Consider the following 14,509-nt stretch of genomic DNA (forward strand, 5'->3'; position numbering starts at 1 on the left):
GAAGCTTATATGCTGTTTTCTTACTCGTATTCGATAATGCCAAAATCCTCGAATCGCTTTGAAAATGTTAAATGGCCTTCGCTAGTTTTCTTGAGTATCGAAGAGTCTGTGGTTGGATAGAGGACCACCAGCTGAGCATTTGTGATGGCATCCTCGCCCTGAATTCACTGACTTTCTGAGCAAGATCACTCGCTCGATCGTCTGTTTTTTAGTGGGTTTCTTCCATTTGTGAAGAACATCATATATTCCTTTCTAAACTTATTTGTTTCCTCGATTTATGATTATTTTTATGATTATTATGTATTTTAATGCTCGCTATTCTGATCTTCTATTGCTCTTATAATTTTATTATTTTTACAATTCTATTGCTATTATCATTCGTTTGTTGCATGGATGGCTCCATCTTAGGATTTTATTATGATACTCATCGAATGAAAGTGAACATCTATCCAGAAATTCCTTAACTGTTTAATGAATACAAATATTCGAAAATAACAGAGGAGGAGTCGAAACATTGTGCAAATCAATTAAAGTGCAAAAATAATCTCATACCAGCAAAGATAATGAAATCTCGCATCAACAATCCCTCATCTTGTTTCGAAATGTCCCATAAGTCCACAATTCTTATTAAATGTCTTGCTCTTCTCGATAACAGCAACATCAGCACAAGCAACTCCAATTACAATCACAATAAACAATAACTCAACAACAAATCTTTTTTTCCTTCTTTATTATAAACACTATTAAAGATATCTTCCAAAAACACCATAATAAATAACCAAATTAATCAATAAGTCAGTAAAGCCTGCTAAATGGCTAATATAATAATCCTTTAATGTTAATAGCCCAATAATTCAATTACCGATGAGCAAATTACGTTGTATGAATCAGATAGTCAAATAATGAGGCAGTTCGCAATTTAGTCAATCATATAAGTGCAGCACATAACAAGAAAACAAAACAATTACAACATCATCAGTATCATCGACAGTATTGAATATAGAAGGCATTATAAAAAAAGGTAGGATAATTATTATCAATGAGAATATCATAGAGTCAGAGAAGCAATAATAATAAAAAGAGAGCAAGAATTATGATAAATTAAAATAAAACAAGAACAATAAAAACTACTCACTCAATAAACTCATTGAAATCGAAAGAGCATCACGAACAGCATCAATCAAATGCAGATATTGAAATTATCGACAAATCACAAATAAGATCAAATATAATATCTGTTTTACGTTGATAATGAATATGTGAATGAGCAAATATATCGCAACATACATATATAAAAGCTCTATCTATGGCTGAGTAGATATAAGCATAAGAGATATGACTATTTGCCAACATAGAATTTATTCATATAAACTATCGATATGGTATGCAGATCTTTGTGGCTATATCTGAGCTCATCAAAACTCGAATCCAGCATTTTCTTTTGGGCACCTTCACGATTCCAATTGATTGATTATTTATTTCTCGATATTATCTCTCTGCTACACTTTATCTTGGTCGTTGGTCATCTGTATTTGCATGTTTAAATCCGACTCATTTATTACGATTTGTGTTGGCTTCGGGTTGCTGGCTGATCTGTCTGTCTTTTATTGATTTTCTTAGCTGAATAGAGTTTGTATTGCTCCACACCTTCAACGACAAACCAACATAATCACACTCTCTGATCATAAACAATAAAAATTGCATAAGCAGCCATTATACGAAACAAAGCCAATATAAATAAATAAATATAATAATAGTTAAGGTTATCAGCACAAATAAGTAGGAGCAACAGAGTCAGCCCTTATAAGTAGCATAATCACAGTAACCGCATAACCCTAGCAATAGCAATCTCACAACAAAAATCTCATATCAACGACAACAGTGAAGATAAGCATAAAAGAAGAAATATCGGCCATACTACAACCAACTTGAATCACCAATCATTGTCATCATCGAGCAGAGCCAAACATAAATAACAACAACATCAACAGTATAACCATAGTCCTACAACCAATGTGAGTGAGTGACGTAATCGATGGCCTTCATTCTAGAACAATAATAAATGGAACTATGCTCAATGGATCACACATCATAGGAGTGGACATCGATGAGATATCTTTCAGGTAAATAGTCACATAATACTCGAACAGCTAGAATAACAACTAGAATAAAAACTAGGATAACAACTAGAATAACAAAATTAGGATATGTACTTTCTCGAACGCAACTCAAGATAAAATTTTATACAAATTACAAGATTAACATGACAATCTGAAGGTATTGGATATCGCAGTTAGTCGAAGACAACCTCATGAACCAGCAGGCAACCTCGGGAACTAGCATAGCATAATCACAAGTGAATCCATGATTTCATAAATGAACCTGAAAGCGATAAACTCAGAATAGATAACGGTCATCACATCACACACATGCATCACATCGACGCCAAAAACTCACCGCGATATAAACGATTCCATACATCCAACTCACCTCACATTTATCACAACTCTCAAAACTACACAGCACTCGTAACAGCAATCACATTACTCAGACTCAATAGCTTCAAATGAAACAATATCAGTTACTCGCAGACTTAACCCGTTTTCTTCTGTCAGACAAACCGCTTGCTAGCTCGAACATTCTTCAAATTAAGCTCCGTGCACAGATTTGAGATATTGCATCTGTTGTTCAGCCGATGATGCCTTTGATGTTGAGGTTATAAATCAGCGAGTCATTCTTGAGGTTGGTCGTTTGCTGAACTTCATTTGTGAATTCCATTTTGAAGTAGGGATGCTCTAGAGCTTGTTCTGCTGTTATTCTCTTCGGGGTTGACAATGGAGCATCTTTTTCACTAAATTTCGTGTCTTTCTGGGCAGCTTACCGTACATTTCGTTCTAGAAAGTGATTTTTTATGCCTTATTTTTAGTCAACACTTCATTGAAGGTCTTCTCGTTGATGGGGCTCAGTCCAAATAGAAAAGATACGGAAGATGAGCCCCAGGCTGAACACATCGCAGACACAACTATACTTCGCTTTCATATCTTTGATGTTGATGATCTAGGGAGTCACAAATCCAGAAGTGCCGCATCTGATAAACAGATACTCTTCCCCATGAGAGAACTCAGCCCAAAATTCGCAATAACGCACTCTAAGCTATCCTTGGACCTGAGCAAGATGTTTTCAGGCTTCAAATCCCGATGTATGATATTGAGAACATACATGGAAGCCAGTCCCGCGAGCAGCCCCTTCACCATTTTCTTCCTACGCAGAGAATACTTTCTTTTTCTAGTCTGAATCGATGAAATCGATGAAATATTTTGATTTTATCATGAAGAGCGCCTCCCTCGAGGAGTTCGAAGACGATATAGAGCGAATTATCTGATTTGTAGACTTATTCGAGTTTCATCAGTTTGTTATGGTGCATGACTTTTATTTCCTTAATGAGGCATTACTTTCCTTTTTATTCCGCATAAACACTCTCTTTCGAAAAGGCCTTCACTGGAAATCGCAATTTATTCTCATTTTTCTCCACTAAATATACTGAAGTGAAATTGCCGACTCTATTTTCTTCAACGCTTTGAAATTCTCATGAAATCTTCGCTAGTTTAGATAGTTTTTCAAGGCATATCTCCACTTTTTCTAATCGTTCCTAGTTAATGCAATCGTGTAGGTCCTTTCCCCTCTTTCGAAGAATATTTATGAATTCTTGACAGTGAATTTGAGGTCGAATCAGTACTCGATGTACATTTGATCAATAGGGGTTCGACATTTCGAATAATAATAGAATATAGAATATAGAACTAATAGAATTATTAGAAAGTGTTCTAGAATTTTAATGCCTGGCGGTAACGCTTTTGCTTGCTACTCATCGCCTAACTCTTCAGTTTATGAGGCGAAAATCCTCGTACAAATAACAAACGATATCGAATTTGATTGAGCTGCCAATGACTGCAGACGATTGTGGCCAATTTTTGGTCAATTAAACCAACTCTGTTTTATTTGAGGGCCGCAACGAATGACAAATTCAAGTGAGCAAACAGCAAAGGTAATCAGTCACTCAATTTATGTTTTAGTGATGGGAGAATCAATGAGCACTTCGAATAGGGATCGTTTGGGGAGTCACTCATTTATATTGTTGAGTAGTATCAGTGTCATATAATTGGCCCCAGCAAACAGCCTCTAAGTATGTATACAATTGATTGATTAATTGAATAAATAAATAAATGCATCCGATTAATCAAACTTATTGAACTTAAATTTAATTGAAATGCATATGTCAATTGAAATTCGATAATTATTTCAAAAACATGCGATTCATTAAAGGGAGCTTAAATGCCTTTCGTCTTGCAAGCCTGAAAGGGAGTCTGGGGGCTGCTAGTTTCGCAAGCATGAAAGGGAGCCTGGGGACTGCTAGTTTCGCCAGCATGAAAGGGAGCCTGGGGACTGCTAGTTTCGCAAGCATGAAAGGGAGCCTGGGGACTGCTAGTTTCGCCAGCATGAAAGGGAGCCTGGATATGGAAGAGATCCTGGAGGTCGCTTAAAAATAGTAACTGTATGAAAAGGACATAAAATATCTTTCCAGAATCCTCGGATATTTCGAAAGTTGGAAACTGCCCAAAATTTAAATGAAAGCAATCAAAATTTAATTATCAAACAGTGAAGGCGTTCTTACACAACTAAAACTACTTTTTAATCACTGCAGTATGCCGAATCTGATACATCTTAATTTAAGTAAATAGCACATATATTTAGGGAACAATCAACTTACAAATGAAGTATGTGAGTATCTGAGCAAAGCAGATTGCAAGAATTTGACAGATCTTCTTTTAGATGACAATAAAATTACAAATGAAGGATGTGAGCATCTGAGAAAAGCAGATTGGAAGAATCTGAAACATCTTTGGATAGCTAAAAATCAAATTAGCAATTAAGGATGTGAGTAAATAAGCAAAGCAGATTGGAAGAATCTGAGATCTCTTCGTTTAGGCGATAATCAAATATCCAATGAAGGATGTGAGCATCTGAGCAAAGCAGATTGGAAGAATCTGTAAGATCTTCGTTTAGGTAAATAGCACATATATTTAGACGACAATCAAATATCCAATGAAGGATGTGAGTATCTGAGCAAAGCAGATTGGAAGAATCTGACAAATCTTAGTTTAGGTAAATAGCACATATATTTAGGCGACAATCAAATATCCAATGAAGGATGTGAGTATCTGAGCAAAGCAGATTGCAAGAATCTGGGATCTCTTCGTTTAAACAACAATCAAATATCCAATGAAGGATGTAAGCATCTGAGCAAAGCAGATTGGAAGAATCTGACATATCTTCGTTTAGGTAAATAGCACATATATTTAGGTTACAACCAAATTACAAATGAAGGATGTGAGTATCTGAGCAAAGCAGATTGGAAGAATCTGACAACTCTTCGTTTAGGTAAATAGCACATATATTTAGGTTACAACCAAATTACAAATGAAGGATGTGAGTATCTGAGCAAAGCAGATTGGAAGAATCTGATATATCTTTGTTTAGCTCACTCTCAAATTAGCAATAAAGGATGTGAGTATCTGAGCAAAGCAGATTGGAAGAATCTGAAACACCTTTATTTAGGTAAATAGCAAATATATTTAGAAACCAATCAAATTACCAATGAAGGATGTGAGTATCTGAGCAAAGCAGATTGGAAGAATCTGATATATCTTTGTTTAGCTCACTCTCAAATTAGCAATAAAGGATGTGAGTATCTGAGCAAAGCAGATTGGAAGAATCTGAAACATCTTTATTTAGGTAAATAGCAAATATATTTAGACAGCAATCAAATATCCAATAAAGGATGTGAGTATCTGAGCAAAGCAGATTGGAAGAATCTGAACATTCTTCGTTTAGGTAAATAGCACATATATTTAGCCGACAATCAAATATCCAATGAAGGATGTGAGTATCTGAGCAAAGCAGATTGGAAGAATCTGTAATATCTTTGTTTATGTTACTCTCAAATTAGTAATAAAGGATGTGAGTATCTGAGCAAAGCAGATTGGAAGAATCTGTAATATCTTTGTTTAGCTCACTCTCAAATTAGCAATAAAGAATGTGAGTATCTGAGCAAAGCAGATTGGAAGAATCTGAAACATCTTTATTTAGGTAAATAGCAAATATATTTAGTCAACAATCAAATATCCAATAAAGGATGTGAGTATCTGAGCAAAGCAGATTGGAAGAATCTGAATTATCTTTCATTAAGTAAAAAGCAAATATATTTAGGTTCAAATCAAATCACAGATCTCAAACGTGCTTATTAGATACTAAAGTTATCGTTCCCTAAAGCTCCCATATAATTATGATAATTCATATGACAAAATATTCGATATGCTATGTATGCGGACGAAGTATCTGAGCGCATTATAGAATAAATTAATTAATTTCTCAATTGAAAACTCTTTGATAATTTTATGATTTTAAGAGGCAGTACAGATTCTGTTCATTGAGTTCAAACTATAATTATTTTGCCAATAGTTAGTTAGAATGTTAAACATATATTAATCTTTCATGTTTAATGATATAATTTTCGAAACATAAAAGTGTCGGCTTATAAAGTCGAATATAGGACAACGACTTTCCATGCACTACGCCGAATCGAATAAATAATCATATGGATCGAAACATCCGATCTTTTGTCTCTGAGAGTCAACATTAAACATTATCTCAATCCCCAGCGTTGGTTCGTCGAACTTCATTAATGATTGCGATTATCGCGTACTTGTTATTATTCAGCCTCGATGTTCCTCTTGCTTTTGCTTACCCCTTCATTATTTTTGCTTTCATGGTTATATTAGTTGATTGGATTTGTTTGCTTTTAGTTTGTGTATAGTTTTGGTGGCTCGGCTATTGTTTTGAGGCTCTTTTGTTTCTTGCTGAGGCTGGGAAATTGATAGGGTTCATTAATAAAGTTGGTGGAAAATGTGAGAAAGTGAGGGAGGGTTGACAATCTTAAATGCATTAGGCAAACTGGGCATGTGGCAATTTTAATGGAGAGAGTAGGCAGCAGATTAGGGGAGTAACGCTTATAGATGTTGAATGTGTTGGGCAGAGATTCGATTGTTCGAGATTTGAGTGATTGACTGGCTTGTTGGCTCCTGGAAATAGTCTCATCAGCTGCTTATAGTTAGTATGTCTATATCATGGTAGAATGCAAAAAATGAAGATAGTTTACTAATGTTTGTTATGTAGCCATTTTTGCTGATTCTCTGATGATCAATTGAGTGGGCCATGACGGTTTCTACTTCTGTTTCACGCGTTGTTATTCTAGATGGTTTTTCTATTGCAGATGTTATGGTTGTAGATACTATTAATTTGGCTTGGCTTGTTGGCCGGACTTGCCGTCGATTTGCTCTTTCTTTGCAATATTGGTATAAGCCAAGATCTCCTTCAAACATATTCCAAATAACATAGATCTGCACTCACATAGTCATGTGTCAACCAAGGAAGAATTTTAATATCAACTAGCGTATTGCTCCAGGCTCTATAAAGTTTATTATGGCGAGTTATGCTTTCTTTCTCGCAGAATAGTGCATTCTTTTGTGCAGCTCCAAGCACATTAATATTGATTTCTTCTTCAATATAATATAGAACCCTGAAATATTCACATATAATAACAGTAGGATTATTCTCATTCTTCATTACTTTTAATACCGCAGCCCATCGTCGGGATGTATTATTGGCTTTATCGAGTGTTGTGAATAGTTGGAGTTTCATCTTTTATCTCTTCTGAACAGCATTGCTATGTCCCTTCCAAGTTTTTTCAAGTTCTTCCAATTTTTTTCAAGTTCTTCCAAGTTCTTCCAAGTTCTTCCAAGTTCTTCCAAGTTCTGCCCTCAGAATATATCGTCGTAATCATCGTTTCTCGAAATAAACTAGTTTATAACCAAAATTAAATTCGTTTGTACGGAAAACTATTCAACATTATAGGGTATTCGCTTAAGAATATTTCGAGGGTGTTCAGCAAGCACTTTAAACCTGAAACAAAAATAATTAAAATATTTGTTACTTGAGGAAAATCTATTGCTTTTATAATGTAGAGGAGTTAAGTTCATAATAGTGTTTTTTTGTTGGGCGTTATAGTATTTTGGGGTTAATGTCAGTCAAATCATTGTAGACCACCCCAGAGCCGATTGATCGAATCCAATTTTGAATAGAACCTCATTCGTCAGGTTTGATGTTGCCGAAAAAATCAATAAATTTTTCGTGCGAATTTCAAATACAAAATCGGTTCAGCAATTAACCCGACATATACATATAAATAAAAATATAAATAATATGTCAAAGAACACTAAAAAGACGCGAAAGAAAGCTCCGAGCACAGCACTCATCCCGGTCGATTATCAATAGAAAAGTATTCTGACTGAATCAATATGCTCGCCTCATATGCGAATACTCGAGGCTCGCAAGATCTTGAATGGATGCTACAATCCTGACACATTCAAATTTCGATAGAACTAAATAGCTCTCATTCAAAAGACCATAAAGAGGCTGATGACAAAGTAAAAACCAAAGAAAAGCAGAATTATCATGTTAACTGGCTCTCCGGGAACTGGCAAGACTTTATGCGCCAATTATGTTGCACGGAACTCTTCCTATCGAGTTATATATCTTAATGCCAATGCGGTGAACGACAAAAAGAATATTCAGTAGCTTTTGGTTCAGGAAATATTTGGCAGGGAAGACCCAAGGTGCAAAAGCACATTCCAGCTCATATCATTGCTCGAATCGACTTAGTTTGGGCCCACTATCCTTTACATCTAATAAATAGAGCTGTTCTTCCAAAAGAGTTCAGAGTTGCTCAGTGAAGATTTCTTCGATTTGTTCCAAAAGAAAAATGTACCACTTGTACTCTTAGGGATTTCAAACACGATCGACGCAGTATAAAGGCACGGCGAGAATATGAATGTAAAAGTCGAAAATATAACCAACATCGTCTTCAACCCTTACACCAATGAGCAACTGATTGCCATTATTGAGGAAAAAATAGCAGAGATTCAGAAACTCACAGCACTTTAAATCCAATTTTCAGGCAACCTAATCAAATTTACAGTAAACAAACTCACGCAAATGAAGCAGAGCGATATGCGTTACGTCTTCGAATTTTTGAAATAGCTGAGTAAAATTCTGCTGCCTGAAAACCGCGAAGATTTGGACATTATTGTTGTGACTATTGAGCATGTGAATCAATGTCTCAACACAATAAGTACGAAGAAGTTAGTTATATTTGACACTCTGCCATTCGGGCAGCAAATGGTCCTTATTGCTATTTATAATCATCTCAGCAAATACGATGATCTATTTCTGACCGAACCGACTCTGATGAAGGCTCTGAAATAAATATATTAGCTACTGAATTTGAGCAATATTCGAGATATCGACCATTAATTGTCTGAACTGTAAGACTACGGATTCATCGAAATGAAAAGCAAAATTAAAACTCTGAAAAAAGACCGTATATTTTTAAAAATGCCATTGTCCGAAATCAAATACGCTTATGAAGGGCACTCGAAATACGGGAAGCTTCTTTTTAGTTAGTGAGTGATATTATCGCATATAATCAAACTATGCCAAAATTAATTAGACCTTCGCCCTATAAATCGAAGACAACAGTTAATATTAATAATTTATACATTGAATCTGACTAATGTCAACACAAGAAATTCACTCAGCTCAGCCGTTTAAATAGTTGCTCAAAATTGCTCACTAATCTGAACAAGTCTCTAACAATATAGCGTTATAGTTATATAAGCAAGGCAAAGTTCTTGACAATATTTCTGCAGATTAAAAGAAGTTATCGGAAGAAGTGAAGAAAGCTGAAAAGTCAACCAAAATTCTGTCCTCTTTTTGGTACTATCTGAAATAAAAAGTGATTCCTTCCAAATGGGCGAAAACAGAAGAGTCGACTTCTTCTAAAATTTAATAAAATATGGCATAGAAGGGAGTTATCAACGACCAGGAACAGCAGACGAATTTCCCTGCTGTTCAAGCCAGCAATGACCGAGATCAAGCTCTTGATGAATTATTGACATGCGTGGCGAACATGAAGAAGCAAGGAAATTATATAAGTTAGATAGTTGGCTCGCAATGTGGACATTTAAACACCCTGAACAATAATATGGATGTCAACTCGAATAAAATGAATGAAGTTCATCACAAAATCAAAAAAATCGCCAATTCTTGATTCAGGTCAATTTTTAGTAATGCTACTTCATTTTCTTTGTTTAACAATTCAAAGCTCAAAAAATGAACCCAAACTCTTCTTTGCTTATTCCCACGCTTAGCCTGCCTTTTAAGCCAAATGCAGGTCTTAAATTTTATGTTTTGTTTATTCCCACGCTTAGCCTGCCTTTTAAGCCAAATGCAAGTCTTCTATTTTGTGTTTCGTTTATTCCCACGCTTCGCCCGCTTTTTAGGCCAAATGGAGGTCTTCAATTTTATGTTTTGTTTATTCCCACGCTTCGCCTGCTTTTTAGGCCAAATGCAGGTCTTCAATTTTATGTTTTGTTTATTCCCACGCTTCGCCTGCTTTTTAGGCCAAATGCAGGTCTTCAATTTTATGTTTTGTCTATTCCCACGCCTCGCCTGCCTTTTATAGAAGCATATCTTTTTTTTAGCCCAAATGCAAGTCTTCAATCTCGTGCTTCGTCTCATCCCATATTTAACTCGCCGCTTCTAAGACAATATTGGCTAATTTTTATTTATATCGGACATTATTCTTGGGTTAGTTTTATTCTTCACTTACTTTTTCTAATCCAGCCTCCTACTTTGAATCCCCTTTGACTTAAATTTTATTTTTCGGTTCATTTTTTTCTTCAATCACTTTTTCTATAACAGCCTCCTACTTTTAATGCCCTTTGTTTTTTTTCTTAGGTTCTAAAATAGCCTCCTATTTTGAATGCCCTTTGTTTTTTTTCTTCGGTTCTATAACAGCCTCCTACTTTTAATGCCCTTTGTCTTTTTTCTTATGTTCTAAAATAGCCTCCTATTTTGAATGCCCTTTGTTTTTTTTCTTCGGTTCTATAACTGCCTACTACTTTGAATGTCCTTTGTTTGTCTTCTTCGGTTCTATAACAGCCTACTACTTTGAATGCCCTTTTTTTGTCTTCTCCAGTTCGTCTTTGCCTTTCTCGTGGGGCTATAAATCAATGTTGTTACCGTCATTTGATAGGGCCTATTCCTCAATCTCAATTGTTTTCTATTATTGAAAATCTTATCTGGCTTGTTGATTCATTTGCAATTCCTCTGATAAAGCCTGCACTTTCCCAATCAAATGAAAATTAGCCAGAAGACTACCAAACGTGCATGCCATAAATATGAAACAGGCTAACCTCACAGTATCCATCACACGTAATATGATATTTATTATCGCGGAGTCTTATTATTCGAGGCAAATAAAATTAATAAGAAATAAACAACATTCCAATTAATTAGCTCATAAACTAACAGATAGATAATCATATCGATTTGACATAAAATTATAGCATTCTCAATGGCTCACAAAATGATATATATCCTTATCTCCTTGGCACTCACGCTTGCGGCATCTGATTCCGATCAAACTAATGCCACATGTCAAAATAATGGCATTGTAGAGCCGAATTCTAAGATGTGTCTCTGCAATGTAGGCTATGTCGGCCCATAATGCCAATATTCAGCGATTGTGCTCCAAAATGTGCCGACGCTGATCAAAATCACGCATAACTATACCTTAGCTTATTATCAGCCCGAGTAAAGAACAATCTACAGGCTCACGATAACCTTCTGTGCAGCAGATAACATTACTGAGAACATATGGATAAACTTATCAGGTGAGTAAGAATAGCTCGATAGTTATTTTACCCCTGAGCTTCCGGATCCCAGCAAAGTGCTACGTTTCGAATTGACAAAATAAAGGAAGTGCAAAGAGTTATCAAGCTCTTTCCTCATATCAATTTGGAACAAGTACAATGGATAGATTCCAAAGATTATATTCAGCCTCGAACTGGCAGTAGAGTCCTCTCAGCCGGTCGAGCAAATCGAGATAAAATGCTCGAATTAGTCACTTTTCACTTTATCCATCATCATGAATGCACTTGTTGGCGTATCGATCATGATTGCCATGAGCTTCTGTGTTTCTGCGTTATTTTCACTCCGAAACAGATACTATCGCAGAAGAAGCCAAGCACAAAGATAATCGGTTTTTAAGTAGACCATAAATGCTCTGATGCCTGAGAAGAATTATGATAAGTTTATCGAGGAAAGTGATGAACAGTAATACAAATAACAGTGCTCAATATGCCTCTGCGAATTTGAAAAGGACGAGAAGATACGGGAAACTCCCTGCAGGCATATATTTCATAAGGCCTGTTTGGATAGCTGGTGCAAAGCCAACCTCAGCTGTCCGATTTGCAGGCAAGACTTCCAGGATTTGTCGCTTCTAGCAGCAAGGAATAATGCAAATTTAGAGTAAGAACTGCAAGTGAGAGACCAAGTGAGGGACTAAAATGAGCCTGACAACCTTTAATACATGAACGATCTATCTGAGAATGCCTCTGAGCCACATTAAGTCCTCGCGGATCATGTTAATATCAGAGATCCTATGCTATGAATTGGCAATCGAAATGAATAATGATAAGTTCTTGCTGAGTAATCTCTAAGGTTTAACTATATAATTGCCAACCAAGATAATTTCATAATCGCTTTAAATATAATTATCATTCATATATGCCGTATATTTTGTATATTTTGTATATTTTGTATATTCTGTATATTCTGTATAGTTTGTATATTCTGTATAGTTTGTATATTCTGTATAGTTTGTATATATGCATCGATAATTCCTATGCTATATATATGTATGTGTCTGACACTGTTATCATTCGAACTCATAGATCTAACTTCTTTCCTGCCTTGATTTCTCCATACCCTATGAGCCTATACTTCTTTTCGAATCGCCGACTGAATGCCACATTTTCGCCAAGACTCGTGCAAATTGGCAGATTCAAGCTAACCTTTATGATATCCTTAATTATAATTTATGCTTACATCTATAACTTTTATGATTTTTCCAGGGGTTTCTGTGGATCCGACATTGAATTTGAGAACCTCGTCTACTGCCAACTTTTTGATTTTTATCACTTGTTTGCCTTAACCTTACTTTTTAACGCCCAAGAGAGTTCTCATTAAGTGGAATTTTATATCTATTTCGGTGTATATGTCGGGGAGATGGCCGACTGCTCCCAGCACATTTCCAACCATTTGGTCGTTACGGGTCATACTCGGGTCAATCATGAGTCCGACGCCGATGAGTCCCCCTGGCACGGCATACAACAAATCATTATTTTAAGCCAGTAATGAGACAATTCGAGTCCTGATCGGAGTGCAAATGAGATTATTCTTGACATCTTTCTTTAGGGTTCCAGGTCGAATTTACACTTACATTCCAATTTTTAAAACCCCCTGCAAGATACTTCCTCCAACAACGCCCCCGACTAGCTCACTGATTTCAGATCCTGGCTTATTGACGTCAAAACTACGAATGATGATCATTTTGGGTGGGACTTCCAACTTGCGAGCAGGCACAGGTATTTAACATATAGCTTAGAGAATGGCATCGATATTGTATTTCTGCTGAGCTGAAATTGGGATAATTGGCGCATTCTTGCATCTTGTGTCTTTCATGAATTATTTTATTTGTTTGTAGTTGTTCTTTGTTTGTTGATGGTCTTTGAATACGATGTCGATTTTGTTTTGGAGGATTATCATGTAATCTAGTTTCATTATCTAGAGTGCTACTAAATGCTCAGCGGTTTGGGGTTGAGGGCAGTCGACATTGGCAGCGACTAGAAGCATTGCGGCGTCCATCACAGCTGCTCCTGTTAACATTGTTGACAAGAAGATATCATGGCCTGGGCAATCGCAGAACGAAACATGTCTCAGCAGTGATAGAGTTTCCTTGCATCCTTTATTCATGCAGAGAGGTGCATCTTCTTTCGAACTAGGGTAAGATGTGAAGCACTAGGGGGCAGGACACTTTGGGCATTTAAATATCTTTGCATTCGCGTAACCCAATCTAATTGTGATATTTCTGACTTTCTCCTGCCTGAATCTGACGGTCTAGACTCCTGAGATGGCTTTAACAACAGTCGACTTACCATGGGCAACATGGCCAATTGTGCCGATATTGAGAGTCGCCTGACGACTGATAACTTGTGGAGAATTCGGGGTAAGATGTGGGATATCTTCATAATACTGTGGTTTGAGAATTTTAGATTTTTCGTTGAACTAGTCAATCTGTTACTTTGTTAGATAGTTGTCTGCTTGTTCCATGGCTACTATTACTTAATCAAATTTATATTATAAAAGCAAAGTAATCAATTATTTGTATTTATTGTGTATTTCTTTTATACCAGCAATAGTGATGTGCTATTATATCGGCTCTATAGGAATTATCAAAGTGAAGATCTGATACGCTTTAAAAGAAAGC

General features: G+C 36.0%; 1 pseudogene; it reads right to left on the minus strand.

Annotated features, from left to right (window-relative positions):
- Nucleotides 1-2,688: 2,688 nt before the first annotated feature.
- LOC148301546 (eukaryotic translation initiation factor 2 subunit 3 pseudogene) lies at nucleotides 2,689-14,307 on the minus strand (annotated as a pseudogene).
- Nucleotides 14,308-14,509: the final 202 nt, after the last annotated feature.

Source organism: Brachycentrus maculatus, unplaced genomic scaffold (assembly GCF_059751285.1).
Source record: "Brachycentrus maculatus isolate JH-2025_06_01 unplaced genomic scaffold, ASM5975128v1 h1tg000544l, whole genome shotgun sequence".
Lineage (NCBI taxonomy): Eukaryota > Metazoa > Arthropoda > Insecta > Trichoptera > Brachycentridae > Brachycentrus > Brachycentrus maculatus.